The sequence below is a fragment of the Rutidosis leptorrhynchoides genome, chromosome 3 (genome assembly GCF_046630445.1).
Source record: "Rutidosis leptorrhynchoides isolate AG116_Rl617_1_P2 chromosome 3, CSIRO_AGI_Rlap_v1, whole genome shotgun sequence".
Taxonomy (NCBI): Eukaryota; Viridiplantae; Streptophyta; class Magnoliopsida; order Asterales; family Asteraceae; genus Rutidosis; species Rutidosis leptorrhynchoides.
In genome coordinates this window covers 509,741,975-509,758,031 of record NC_092335.1, presented here as the reverse complement: position 1 = coordinate 509,758,031, position 16,057 = coordinate 509,741,975, and positions in this window count along the sequence as shown.

Here is a 16,057-nt window from a genome sequence, read left to right as displayed (position 1 = left end):
AACTCACTAATGCACCAATCATGATAACACCAAATTGGAATCTACCATTTGAACTAATGTGCGATGCAAGTGATTTTGCAATGGGAGCCGTTTTAGGACAAAGGATTGAAAAACGATTTCAACCTATATATTATGCTAGTAAGACGTTACAAGGAGCACAAACAAACTATACAACTACTGAAAAAGAACTCCTTGCTATTGTCTTTGCTTTTGACAAATTTCGATCATATCTCGTTCTAGCAAAAACGGTGGTCTATACCGACCATTCTGCTCTTAGATACCTATTTTCAAAACAAGATGCTAAACCAAGATTAATCCGTTGGATCTTACTCTTACAAGAGTTTGATATTGAAATCCGAGATAAAAGAGGAGCAGAAAATCTCGCTGCTGATCATCTTTCTCGTCTTGAAAATCCTGAGTTAGAAGTTCTAAATGAATCGGCCATACAAGACAACTTTCCTGATGAATATCTATTGAAGATAGATTATAAAGAAATCCCATGGTTTGCAGACTATGCAAACTACTTAGTTTGTGGATTCCTTGAAAAAGGATTATCGTACCAAAGACGAAAGAAATTCTTCAGTGATATAAAACACTATTTCTGGGAAGATCCACATCTGTTTAAAAGTTGTCCCGATGGAATAATACGCCGATGTGTATTTGGAGATGAAGCTAGTAAAATTTTAAACCATTGTCACACAGGACCAACAAGAGGGCATTATGGGCCTCAACTAACAGCAAGAAAAGTTTATGAAGCTGGATTCTATTGGCCTACAATTTACAAAGACGCAGACCTTCTTTGCAAATCCTGTGATGCATGTCAAAGGGCCGGAAAAATAAGTCAACGTGATGAAATGCCACAAAATGTCATCCAAGTATGTGAAGTATTTGACATTTGGGGTATTGACTTTATGGGTCCATTTCCAAAATCTCATAATAATCTATATATACTCGTAGCCATTGATTATGTATCTAAATGGGCGGAAGCACAAGATCTCCCAACTAACGATGCACGAGTTGTAGTCAACTTTTTAAAACGTCTTTTTGCAAGGTTTGGAACACCGAAAGCTTTAATAAGTGATCGGGGTACTCATTTCTGTAATAATCAACTTGAGAAAGTTCTTAAAAGATATGGAGTAACTCATAAAATCTCCACCGCATATCATCCACAAACAAGTGGACAAGTTGAAAATACCAACCGAGCTTTAAAACGTATTCTAGAGAAAACCGTAGGATCAAATCCGAAGGAATGGTCCATTAAATTGGAGGATGCACTCTGGGCTTTTAGAACAGCCTACAAAACTCCAATTGGAACCACACCTTTTAGACTTGTTTATGGAAAAGCATGTCATCTTCCAGTAGAAATTGAACACAAAGCATTTTGGGCTTTGAAGACATGTAATCTTGATTTACATGAAGCTGGACGTCTACGATTAAGTCAACTAAATGAATTAGAAGAATTAAGACATGAAGCATACGAAAATTCGTTAATCTATAAAGAAAGAACGAAGAAATGGCATGATAAAAGAATCAGAAGTTCAAAAGAATTTAAAGAAGGAGACAGAGTTCTTCTTTTCAATTCACGATTCAAGCTATTTCCTGGAAAATTGAAATCAAGATGGTCTGGACCATTCATAGTCAAAAGAGTTTTCCCATACGGAACGATAGAATTAATAAATTCAAATGGGATTGAATTTAAAGTTAATGGTCACAGAGTTAAACATTACATACATGGTCCGATGGAAGTCGACAACGAAGTTAATCACAATTTCGACACCACAGCTAACTAAGTGTGGGGAGAATCAAGTCTTTAAAGGATAATATGTATTTCTGTTAGAGTTAGATTGTCTGTTTTCGTGTAGTTCTCGAAAATGGAACCCGAATGGTCTTTCTCTAGCAGACCCTAAAGAACTAGTCTTCTCCCCCCATTCTGAATTTTTATTTTTTTTAGGTTTTTACGAAATGAAGACTGCCTGTGAACTAAACCATGGTCTAATGCTACACGCTTTGATCACTAAACGTAATAATGACATACTCCCGAGTGAAATAGTATCAGTAATCAGAGAAAGAATGGACGGAGTTAGAAAAGAATCCAGATGCGAAGATAATAAGTTACAATTTGGTAAAGGAAAATCAAAATCCGCAGCGAAAAGAAGAGCACGACACCTAGAACGATGTCACAAATGCGGAAAATGGTCACATGGAGGTAAATGTTTAAATAATCAAACCTATTCAAATACCGAATTTGTTACTTTATGCAGAGACGGACCGTTCATATGTTTAGAAGAAAAGACACTGAATGCTCGAGGTTACGCCTATGTAGCCATGGAAAATCAATTAAACCGACTATCTTATGAATGGGATAGATCATATAACTAAGAAATCTATTTCACAGGTATGTCTGTACAGTTTTTATTTTTATTTTTATTTTTAACCTTTTGATAATAAACGCTAATTTGTTCGCTAAAAAGTATTAAATTGGTATTGAATAAAATTAGGTTTGGCGACCGAAATTATTGATATCATTCAAAAATTTATTACATCACTACGAAATTTAACGTTTATTCTTAAGGTATAAATATCTTTAATCAATCAAACCAAAATATTTCAAAAATTCGTCATGAGTTAAATTAGGTCTTGGAACCGAAATTACTTTACCGAAAAGAGGGGCGCATATTTTTGATAATATTTGATTGATTAAAGTAGGATAAAAAGACAAAAAGATTTTTAATTTTATTTTTACCATATTTTTAAAATTAATATTTAAATCTTAAATTAATATTGTAAACTTTGTAAAAACAATATATTTAAAATTGTAAATATTTGAAAAATTAATATAAGTTTGATATGAATTTATAAATTTTTAAATTAAGTTTGGTGTGAATTTTTAATTTTTAAAATATTAATTTTTAATTTTATGCATTTCAAATTTTAAGTTTGGTGTGAATTTTTAATATTAATTTTGAATTTTATATTTAAGTTGTGTGAATTTAAAAATAAAAATTTACTTTATCTCATTAAGTTAAGAATATGATTTTTAAAATTCGTCGTAAGTTGAAGACTAGGTCTTTGAACCGAAATTGCTTTACCCGAGGGAGGGACGAGAACTTTTATTATCATTATTTTTAATCTTATTGAATTAAAGTATGCCAAAAACATTGAAAAAAACCAAAAATCTTAGCTTTTAAAACAATCGCTACAAAAAGACAAATTTTAAAATTTTGTCGAGAGACGGACTAGGACATCGATCCGAAACGACCTCGTCCTAAATAATAAGGGAAACAAAATTTTAAAATTAATTTCTTAATTGTTTTCAAAAGTTAATGATTATAAAAAAAAAAAAAAAAAAAAAACAAACTCCGCGACTCGCGGAGTTTGGAGGGTAAATCCCCGCGACTCGCGGAGGAGTCGTAAATCAGAAAAAAATAAAGAGCTGCAAACTGATCAGTCCAACCCCCAACTCAAAAATAACTGCGAAAAACTGCACCCGAAAAACCCGAAAAATACACCCCAAAATCACAATTTTTAACCGTTAATCACCAAATCTTTTGCTAAAATCATGTTGAGAAGGATGCTATCTAAGAATTACTCAAGAAAAACGAATGAAAGGGGTGAATCTTCATCCCAAGCCCGCAATGCTCCTGCTGAGAATTTGGAACAACAGGAGGTGGATAACTACTACAAGCAGGATATACCTCATCCAGTCATGACCTTTTCTGATATGCACTTGGAAGAGTTGCACCCGAACCTGAGATTTGACAGACTTTGGATAGATTATCCAAAATATCAACGGGGTTTGCATACTCTTCATTCCAAGGTTGTGAGGTACCGAGGGTCATAGAATGGGGACCCTTAGAAGCTGTAGAATTGGCCGGGCCAATTAGGGAATTACTTGTACAGAGGTATGGTAATTCTTCTTTTAATGACTGGGTATGTTTATTCACCATACGTAGACCTGTATATAAAGTATGGTGTGAAGAATTGTTATGTAGTATAGAGTTGAATGATCGGGTAGCTAGTTTAACCGATCGTTCTTTTATTAGATTTTTGTTAGGCGGTTCGATGCGCCACATGTCTTTACTGGACATGGCTCAGGCTTTACGTATATATACGCCTGAGGAGTTAGCGTCTGCCGATTGTAGAGGATTGATACTAAACGGTAGAAAGATAGATGAAAATTTTGATACACACGGTGTGTGGAGTCAAATGACAAGCCATCACCGTTTCAAAGGGGGAAATTACTCTTATTTGGATATAGATAGAGCCGAATTAAGAGTGATATATAGGTTTTTAGCTAATTCGATTACACAAAGGGGTAAGAACAAGGAAAAAGTAAATGAACAAGATTTGTTTTACCATATGTGTATTCGAGACCCACAAAGCGCTGTAAGTATACCATATTGTGTGGGTTATTATTTATCAGCTATGGTTCGGGGGATGCGACCACATAGCATAATAGGAGGTGGTATTTTTATTACTTTGATTGGTGAATATCTCGGTGAGGATATAAGTCAGGGGGGATTATTAGTAGAAGAACCAGAACCCCGCGATACTATAGGTTTAAATGTATACCATGGTGCGAAAGTTTTGAAGAGGCGAAATAACGCCGCAGTACGATACCATGGTAGACATCCACAGGTGGAGAGAAACCAGCAGCAAGGTAATGTAGGAGGGGGGAATGAGATGCAAGAAATGCATAGGTTTATAGCTTCTCAGGAATACGAAAATGCTAGACAGAGAGCATTTGAAGATTGGCAAGTTCATCAGAACCAAATCATAGCTCATTGCCAACATATAGGTAGAAACTATATTCCTACACCGAAACCCATCTTCCCTCCTTGGTCTATAGAGATGCAGCCACCATATCCTACGTATGACCTGCCGAAGCATTCTATAGCACTTATGGTTATGCCTGGAACCCCTATTGGTACCAATATCATCCTTAGTATACTTATTATTTTTTTTTATTTTTTTATTTTGTAATTTGTAATTATTGATACGTTTAATACTTTTGTTAATATTGTAATCATTTTTATAATTATCTAACTTTTATTCTTAGATTTTAATAATTTTTGAATGTGGGGTAATATACCAAACTTCAAAAATATGTATATATGTTTGCAGTTTATCTTATGTACACAACAGGGTAAAACAACGCATTTTCAAAGACTGGCATTAAGTTCAGCAAAAGCAACTAATTTTGACGACAAGATGCAAAATATATGTGAAATAACAACAAGACGGAATGAACAAATGATGTGCACCATTTATCATTCAGCAAACAAACGCCAATATATTTGGAAACTTTGGTAAAAATTTAATCATTTTCACACAAATCACCCTCAATAATTTAAATTGTTACTAATTTCTTGCAAATGAGGGCATTGCAAGATCTTAAGTGTGGGAAGGGGTTAAATTCTTTCGGATTTTAAAAATTTTTACTTTATACACTTGGTTACCATTAAAAATGGATTTTAAAAATTTTTACTTTATACACTTGGTTACCATTAAAAATACTAGTAAAGCAGTAGTTGTATTAGAATCTAGTGCTCTCTGATAATAAAGAACAGCCATAGTCTTATATACTAACTACCCAATTCTAGTAAAATTTTTCAAAATTTTCAATTAAATGAATTCAAAATCATGTTTATACATATTTATGAATGATAAAACTAGGTTTTAACACCGAAATTATTGTTACCTCGGAAAGGACATAAATTGAGAAACAAACTAAAATGTTAAAATTCATTTAGAATGGAATAGAGGACGATAAAAAGGAAAATAAAAGCCAAGTGTGGGAAAATTTACCAAGTTATCTTAAACATATGTCACATATATCTGTAACAAATAACTGAAAATACTTTTGCTTTGGACTAAACTAAATTGTTTTACCCGATGAAAGAAAAGAAGAGATGGATCTACACGATGAATCAATTCCATCATTAAAAGGAAGTAAAGTCTTCCGAAAAAGAAACGCGCTTCTTGATTTAGGTCATGAAGTTGTCGTCCAGACCAGCTGTAGGTTGACGAAAAATCTAGAAAAGTCATCACTAAAATCAGCAGGAAATCCATGGACCTCAGCATTAAACAGGGTCGCCAAGTGGTCAGATTTATCCTAACCATGAGAAGAATTTATCTCGTACAATGGGGGGGGCACCATGCAAATTAGCTGGATAAGACTAATGAATCAGATCCCCAGAAAGGATAATCTCCTTAAAGATTAAAAATCAGCTTTTAAGACTGATATTACTCAATCCTAGAGATTGACCTTAAAGATTGAGAATTACAAACTCATGGAATTCGATGATATCTAAACTCGAGCTTAAACGAGAAAATATTTTGATCAAAATTACAAACCGATTTGTTTTCTGAAAACCCTATTTTCAATGCGTTCATTACCATTGAACGTAAAATCCTAGGAATTCACCTGGAATTCATTAGGTCACCTGAACTAAATCGGGTGTCAACCGTAAGAACGGTGGTTGCATAGTGGTCAAAGACAGGACCTTGTGCCATACCGAAAAATTATAAGGGTGAGCTTTACTATTGCTCCTACCAAGGATAGTAATTGCGTCCGACACGTTATAGACCATAATCAAAAGCATGTCACGGGACATTGCCTTAACAGTTGCTTGTTCAACGCTTTCCTTTACAACCGGACGGTAGTTTGCCGAAAGGTAATATACGGAACAAGTAAACTGGACGTGTTGCTTTCCTAATACAAGGTTAGCAAGTGGGTGACACAAAACAGCAAGTTTTGAGCTAAAATTTTCAATTCTGAACCCCACCAAACCCACAAAAATATTTTGCAAACACCGGTAAAGGGTTATTCCGGAAAACTTATCTAGGGTAAAAACTAGATTTAATTTTCAAAAGATCAAATGTTTTCATAAAGATCCAATTTCCTTAATGGATCTAAATTTTTATAGTCATGTGGGACTGTAAACCATATCGTTACTACCATTGTTTATACCGCCGTATAGAAATCACTGATGTACAAAGTGTGAAGAATAAAGAAGTGATTCTAGTATTTCAAGACGATATTGCTTGAGGACAAGCAACGCTCAAGTGTGGGAATATTTGATAATGCTAAAAACGAACATATATTTCATAGCATTATTCCTCAAGAAAGACAAGCTTTTAGTTGCAATTGTTCTATTTACAAGTGATATTCGTTTAAATAATAAAAGGTGAAGACAAAAGACAGATTCGACGAATTGAAGACGCAAACGACCAAAAAGCTCAAAAGAACAAAAGACAATCAAAGAGGTTCCAATTATTGATAAGAAACGTCTCGAAATTACAAGAGTACAAGATTCAAAACGTAAAGTACAAGATATTAAATTGTACGCAAGGACGTTCGAAAATCCGGAACCGGGACCAGAGTCAACTCTCAACGCTCGACGCAACGGACTAAAAATTACAAGTTAACTAGGTATATAAATATAATATAATATATAATTAATTATATTAATTATATATATATTATATTTATAAATAAAAACCGTCGGCAGAGAAAGACTCCAAGGACTGAGCTGTAAATTCATTCTCCGCGACTCGCGGAGTTTGAAGAGGTTTTCACCGCGAGTCGCGGAGCCCCAAATTTCGACTTTTCCTATAAAAGCAACCGAATTCTGATCACAATTCATAATCTTTTTCTTCTCTTATCATACGTAAACGATATATATATATATATAATTTATATTTTAATTTTAATTTTAATTCTAATAATAAGGGTATGTTAGCGAATGTTGTAAGGGTGTAAGTCGAAATTCTGTCCGTGTAACGCTACGCTATTTTTAATCATTGTAAGTTATGTTCAACCTTTTTACATTAATGTCTCGTAGCTAAGTTATTATTATGCTTATTTAAAACAAAGTAATCATGATGTTGGGCTAATTACTAAAATTGGGTAATTGGGCTTTGTACCATAATTGGGGTTTGGACAAAAAAAAACGACACTTGTGGAAATTAGACTATGGGCTATTAATGGGCTTTATATTTGTTTAACTAAATGAAAGTTTGTTAATGTTAATATAAAGATTTACAATTGGGCGTCCCTATAAATTACCATATACACTCGATCGGACACGATGGATGGGGTATTTATATGTACGAATAATCGTTCATTTAACCGGACATGGGAATGGATTAATAGCCACTAGAATAATTAAAACAGGGGTGAAATTACATTCAAGGGTAATTGGTGTAATTGTTAACAAAGTAGTAAAACCTTGGTTTACACGCAGTCGATAACCTGGTGTATTTATTAAACAAAGTATTAAAACCTTGTTACAATTCGAATCCCCAATTAGTTGGAATATTTAACTTCGGGTATAATAATAATTTGACAAGGACACTCGCACTTTATATTTATGACTGATGGACTGTTATGGACAAAAACCAGACGGACATATTAAATAATCCAGGACAAAGGACAATTAACCCATGGGGCATAAAACTAAAATCAACACGTCAAACATCATGATTACGGAAGTTTAAATAAGCATAATTCTTTTATTTCATATTTAATTTCCTTTATTTTATATTTAATTGCACTTTTAATTATCGTACTTTTTAATTATCGCAATTTTATTTTATCGCACTTTTATAATTCGCAATTTCATTATCGTTATTTACTTTACGCTTTAATTTAAGTCTTGTATTTATTTTATATTTTACATTAGGTTTTAACTGCGACTAAAGTCTTAAAATCGACAAACCGGTCATTAAACGGTAAAAACCCCCTTTATAATAATAATATTACTTATATATGTGTTTGTATTTTTATAAAAGTAAACTAATATAGCGTTGAGCTTTGTTTAAAGATTTCCCTGTGGAACGAACCGGACTTACTAAAAACTACACTACTTTACGATTAGGTACACTGCCTATAAGTGTTGTAGCAAGGTTTAAGTATATCCATTCTATAAATAAATAAATATCTTGTGTAAAATTGTATCGTATTTAATAGTATTTCCTGCAAAAATTTAATAGTATTTTATACCCCTCTGCTTTGACATCAGCAGTTTTATTTTTGACACAAATATGCATACTCAAGATCTTGCTTAAATTCAACATGTTGCAGCGGAAAAATCCGGGTCGAAAATCATATTGAAACAAATACGTTCTTGTAAAGTATTATACATTTAATACTTTATTAATATTCTCAAGTTATAATATATATATACATATACATATCTATTTATATATAACGGTTCGTGAATCGACAAAATTTGGTCGAGGTTACAATGAATGTATGAACACAGTTTAAAATTCTTGAGATTTAACTTAACAAACTTTGCTTATCGTGTCGGAATAATATAAAGATTAAAGTTTAAATTTGGTCGAAAATTTTCGGGTCGTCACAGTACCTACCCGTTAAAGAAATTTCGTCCCCGAAATTTGATAGAGGTCGTCATGACTAACAATGAGAATGTTATTATAACGATTATAGAGTTTTATCATGTTCAAGAAGAATGGATAAAATAATTCGATTACTCGAAGCGTGTGAGTGAAGTTATCGTAAATGAATGAAATAAGATAATAGTGATTCGTCGTATCTTTTGACGTCATCACGATTGATCTCCGAAAAGAAAATCTTTGTAATCTATATTGGATTTGATTATTTAGCGATTAAGGAAATTATGATCCTCTTCGAATTAATGCGATAATCCATTTTGATTTCTCTGTCGGATATTTCACTATAAATCCACCTCATTTGTTTTCTTACAACTCACACCTTCTCAACTCATATTTTAAAGTATTTGTCAATATGCTTCATCCAGTGCTGATTCTTGATATATTCCTCACTTTCATATCTGTCGCTCTTCTTTTTCATCTGCCTCCAGAAGAATCTATTTACTTCTACTATACTCTTGGTTTTATAGTGTTTTTAGTTCTCCCGTGTCTTTATATTGCTATATGCATTGATATATACGGTTTATGATTTTTGGGTTGTTGTTGGGTTTTATATCTTCCCTTATATTTCAAAGTCCTTGCTTCTTCTATAATCATTGTCATCCACAGTTAATGCTCTCTTCTATTTGCTATGATTTATACTCCCATTTCTAGTTCGGAGCTTTGTCCTTTCGTTTCTTCTTCTTGCGATTAAGCACCGCTTGTAATGGTCCAGAATTCGCATATGTGAAGTTCAGAATGAACATTGTTAATGTTCTAAGAAGGAAATTGTAATTGCACGATCTTGACTTGTCAAATTACTAGAATACCTCGGAAAAGGCAGAATCATCAAGAAATATTTTCTTGATATTTTAGAGGTTAAAGAGACTACAAGAGTTGTGTAACATAGCACATGATGACGTTATGATCTGTGAATCATCACGTTCCATTTAGAAACTCAGCATGACTTACTGTAATATAATCACGTTGATCAAGTGTCATTATATTATACTAGTTCATGCTTTAGTTCCCAACACTACTTCAAAAAATTCCTATTTTAAATTCGAAAGTTTCAGAATTTAGAAACTAAAATAGTTTCTTTTATGATGTAATACAGACAGCATGAAGAGGTAAATAATTTCAGATAAGAATAATTATGGAAATATTTTCAGAAATATGGAGGATATTTATAATGAAAGATATGATGATATCTTAAAATTTCTAATATCAGAGGATGATGAAGAATATTGTCCGTAAGGGTTTAGAGTCAGGAGCAAGGTATTCGATAATGACTTTAGCAGGCATGGAATCATTTGGATTCTTTGAAGGTAGTGTTCATCCTTGTGATTTATCCACAGCCTTCTTCATGGTTTGCTCAATCCGTATTTTTCGATACCAAATCTTCTCTTTTTCTGAGCTTTGCCAACACACTACTCTTTATCATCAAACTTTTTACTGTTAAGGTCGTTTATAGTTTTTGCTGCTTCATCAGTATTTCGAGAACTAGTTCGCAGTTTAGGGTGTTTTTCAGAAACTTCACATTCAAAGTATATAAGTCCAGAAGATAGACACATATAATTGTTGGCGTAGACATGCTACGAGATTTCAAAATACTGATTGCTAATTTTCGAGGATTCGTATGGCAATTCTCGTTACAAGATGCAGATGAGTAAATGATGGGGTTTTGATAAATATAAAGATTTTTCGGAAAGTCAAAGATCAATGAAGTTGTTAATAAGTTTACTGCTAATGTGGCGAGATATGAAAGGTTCCCCGGTAATAATGATGAAGGGGTAATCATTATAATAAGGCTTATTCGATTGAACAATTGAAGTTGGTTTGCTGGAGCTGTGACAAAACCGTCTATTATTAGAAGGGATTGAAAAGTTATTTTAGCTAGTAAATGCCAAAAGGTCTGACATGGATACATGTTAAATTATGACTTTGGTTTCAAGAGTTTTTCAGGTACGTAACTGTGGATAACATGTGGTTGGATCATCATCTCGATTGTTCATTATTTGAAGTGTCTTCAGGTATTTCGAAGGGCTTAAACACAGATTATAATCGTTAATATACATACAATGTTCTAACACAGTTTTGAAGTTAAAGTATAGCTTTGAAAGATGTAAGAATCTAAGAGTGATGATACCGGTTATAACTTGAATTGAATTCGGCGATTTCAAAATCAGAATATGTAATTAGATTTTTGAATGAGTATGGTTGTTTTGATTTCTATAAAAGAATGTATATTGTTGTAAAAGTAGGGAGTATAATGGATGATTTGCTGAATCAGATTCGAAGAATGTAACATATTAATTGTGAATTTATATATCTCTCGGGTATTACCCACCCGTTAAAAAAAATGTCACAATTAATATTTTGTACAAAAGAATTTTATTACAGTCTTTATGGAAATATATGTGTATATTTCTTCAGATGTAATATAGATTTAATGAGTTAATATTAAATTAAACTCACTTGATTTATGGTTAAGGCTAGGATAGATAATTTCTAAACTTTAGAAATTACATAATCGTCGTAGAATGTTTTCCCAATGAAGTTATGAATCAATACTTCATCGTTGTGGTATTCCTTAGTATCTACAGGGCATATGGCGTCGATGCTCATGGGACAGATTGTGAAGTTGAGGTTTGCGATGCGGTTGTTGTTGGTGGTGGTAATGGTACTGTTGATATTATTGATGGTGGTACTGGTTATGTTGCTGGTGCTGCTGCTGGTGTTTGTAACCTTTACACCATATTCTCCAAAGCCACTACCCGAGCGCGAAGCTCGTTGACTTCTTCTATTACACCGGGGTGATTATTGGTTCGAACGAGCGGATAAATAAGATCTAGAATTTGGTGTAGTATATAATCATGACGAGATACTCTGGAAATGAGAGAGAAAATGGTGTTTCGAACAGGTTCGCAGGTAAGTGCTTCAGGTTCATTGCCAAGAGGGCAATGTGGTGGATGGAAATGATCGCCTTCTTCTTGTCTCCAATGAATAAGGAGGCTACGAACCCATCCCCAATTCATCCAGAATAGATGATGGCTGATTGGTTGATCCATTCCAGTCACACTGCTTTCGGAGCTTGAGTGGGATTCCATTTCGGAATCCGAGGAACTTGAACAGATGACGAATTCCATTTCGTACGATTTGATAAAGTATTTTTCGATACGAAATGATTTTTCGGCTATCGGGTGGTATTCTAACTACATAGAATATCTATATATATATAGATCAAAAGATTTCATAGATTACGGAGGAATTTACGGAATATGTCAGGCAAAGTTTACGGTAATAGATACGATAAGATATGATTTAGCAGATACCCAAGGTATGTAGGCCCGTTCAAGATCATCGAACGCATCGGACCGGTAGCCTATCGACTCGAGTTACCACAATAACTCGCCGGAGTACATAATTCATTTCACGTCTCAAACCTCAAGAAATGTCTTGCAAAGGAAGATCTCACCATTCCTCTTGAAGAAATCCAAGTCGATGAGAAACTACAATTCATAGAAGAACCAGTCGAAATCATGGACCGCGAAGTTAAATGGCTCAAGCAGAGCAACATACCAATCGTTAAGGTTCGTTGGAATGCTCGAAGAGGTCCCGAGTTTACTTGGGAACGAGAGGATCAGATGAAACAAAAGTACCCACATTTGTTTCCCGAGAACGCAAAATAGGTACAACTTTAAAATTTCGGGACGAAATTTATTTAACGGGTAGGTACTATAATGACCCGGATTTTTCTGATCGTTTTACACTTATAAGATTAATATTTACATAAATTAAACCTTACCAACATGATAAGCAATCTAAATTGTTGAGACTTATGTTTTTGAAAAGAGTTTTACACAACGTTTGACCGTCCAATTTGACCGATGATATCACGAACTATATAACATATGATAATTATACGTTTGTGTATATATATGTATTTTTATATATTTAACATGATCTAAAAATGTTTTAACATCTCATTGTGTACTAATAACAATGAGTTATAAGTATATTTTGAGACTACTAACTTAAGTTTTCAAAACGATAACTATATGTGACGTTCTTCGACTTAAATACTTAAAACTTATAATGCTTATACATGTATCGTACAGATATGTATTTTATCACTTTTAAAGGATATATATACATAAAACAATATAAGTATATTTACAAAAGATAGCTATATTTGAATCCTCGTTCCGTTTTCTCAAGATTTTTATACGTATATCTAGGGTATATGTACCCGTATCATACCCAGCTTCTATACGTATTTACTATTGGTATATACACATCACAATCACTTTATTAGCAGCCATGAGTCAGCCAATTTTGGATCTTAGCATGCATGATTAATCAATTTGGCATATTACAAGATTTTTGCACAATATTACAAATTTATACATCTTTTCACCACCATTTATACTCCATTCCATTTTCATTTTTACTACACATTTTCTCTAACCAAAAACACACTCTTAGGAACCTTAAGTGTTCTTCACAATCTCAGCAAATAACCATGAAGATCTAGCTTCAAAAACAACCCTTAATCATCATAAGAAAATCCATTCAAGAACACTTCAAAAATCCTTCCAAGTAAACAAGTTTACTTCCAACCTTTCAATCCAACTCCACCACTCTTTTGATTCTAGGATTTTTCTCATCTCTTACAGTAACTTTGTCCAAGTAACTTGAGGTAGTAACCTTATTCATAATCTTATTCAATTCATATTCATATAGCTATCTTATTTTGTGGTATAAAATTTTAACAACAAGAACATAGTTTGAATGATTTCAAACTTGTTCGCAAACTAAATAGATCCTTCTAAATTAATTTTTAAAACACTTCAAGACCTGTAATATATCATAATGATATGCTAACTTAACAAGATATAACTTGGTTTTACAAAGAACACCTTAAAAACTGAATCTACGTCGTCGGAGTGCAACCGGGGGCTGTTTTGGGTTGGATAATTAAAAACCATCTTAAGCTTTGAATTGGAAGTTCATATTCTGGAAAAATGATATTTCTTATGAATATGTTAACACATAAAAATTTCATGGTTTAACTCAAAGTGTAAGTATTTTTAGAAAAATGATCATTAAATGTTGTTTTTATGATGGAAAATGATCACTTTCATAAGTTTCACCAAAGTTTGACCTATAACCTGTGATTTCGAATACAACCTAAGGTATTTTCAGTTCATATTCTTAAAATTTGACTCGATCCAAGGAAGTGGCAAGTTGAACCAACAAAAACAGAGTTGTAATGAAGAAACTACGACTAAAACAAGATCGGGTATGCGATGCTAGTTTAGCTACGAAAATATTTGGAGAAAAATTAAATTAATCATATATTTTATAATTAATATGATATTTCATATATATTTACTTATGATTTGATTTTATATATTTCAGGACCACCCGTAAACAACACGAGAAGATTAATCATAAGACCTCATGATTGTACGCAACACGTCATTTGACAACACGGTACTTTATGTACACAACACGTCATTTGACAACATGGTACCATGGGTCAAGATTAATTCTGATCAATACGAATACGATGGGGTCTTTATTTATTTTATTGAGCAACTAATTGTGGACCACTAACATCGGACTGCTAACTACGGACTAAGAAAATATTAAAAGTATTAAAAGTATATATATATATATATATATATATATATATATATATATATATATATATATATATATATATATATGTAACGATTACTTAAAAAGAAAATATGTTGATATATTATATATATGGTTAGGTTCGTGATATCTATCGGAGACCAAGTCGTGATAAATACCTTCAAGGCAAAAGTGAGTATATAGTCCCACTTTTAAACTCTAAATATTTCGGGATGAGAATACATGCATTTTATGATTTACGTTATGGACACAAGTGATTAAAAATATATATTCTACGTTGAGTTGTACCACTGGCATGCTTCCCTGTAACTTGGTAACTATTATTTACATGAGGTATTGTAAACGCGAATCCTGTTGATAGATCTATCGGGCCTGATAACCCCAACCGGACTGGATGACCAGTATTCAACGGTTGCACAGTACTTCGTTTCGGTGACTACACTTGGTACGGTGTAGTAAGATTTCATAATAAAGGGAATATGCGACGTTGATTAAATGTTAAGTATGATTATCAAGTGCTCAACAACTTAGAATATTTTTATTAAAAAGTTTATATATGAAATCTTGTGGTCTATATTTATAACGCTGACGGCATTAAACCTATATCTCACCAATTTTATGTTGACGTTTTAAGCATGTTTATTCTCAGGTGATAACTAAAAGCTTCCGCTACAACATGTTGAATTTAAGCAAGATCTAAAGTATGCATATTTGTGTCAAAAATAAAACTGCATATCGGAGGATTTGTAATGTAAAATATGTTGGAAGTCGTATTGTTATTATCACATGTAAAGTTTGTAAGTCGAAGATTATCGCTAAACGATAATCATTATTATCTTGTTTAAACCTTGTATTTGTAATAAAAGTTATGGTTTGTATTGTAAAAACGAATGCAGTTTTTGAAAAACGTCGCATATAGAGGTCAATACCTCGCAATGAAATCATATGTTATTGTATTCGTCCTTATGGTTAAGGTCAGGTTATGACATGG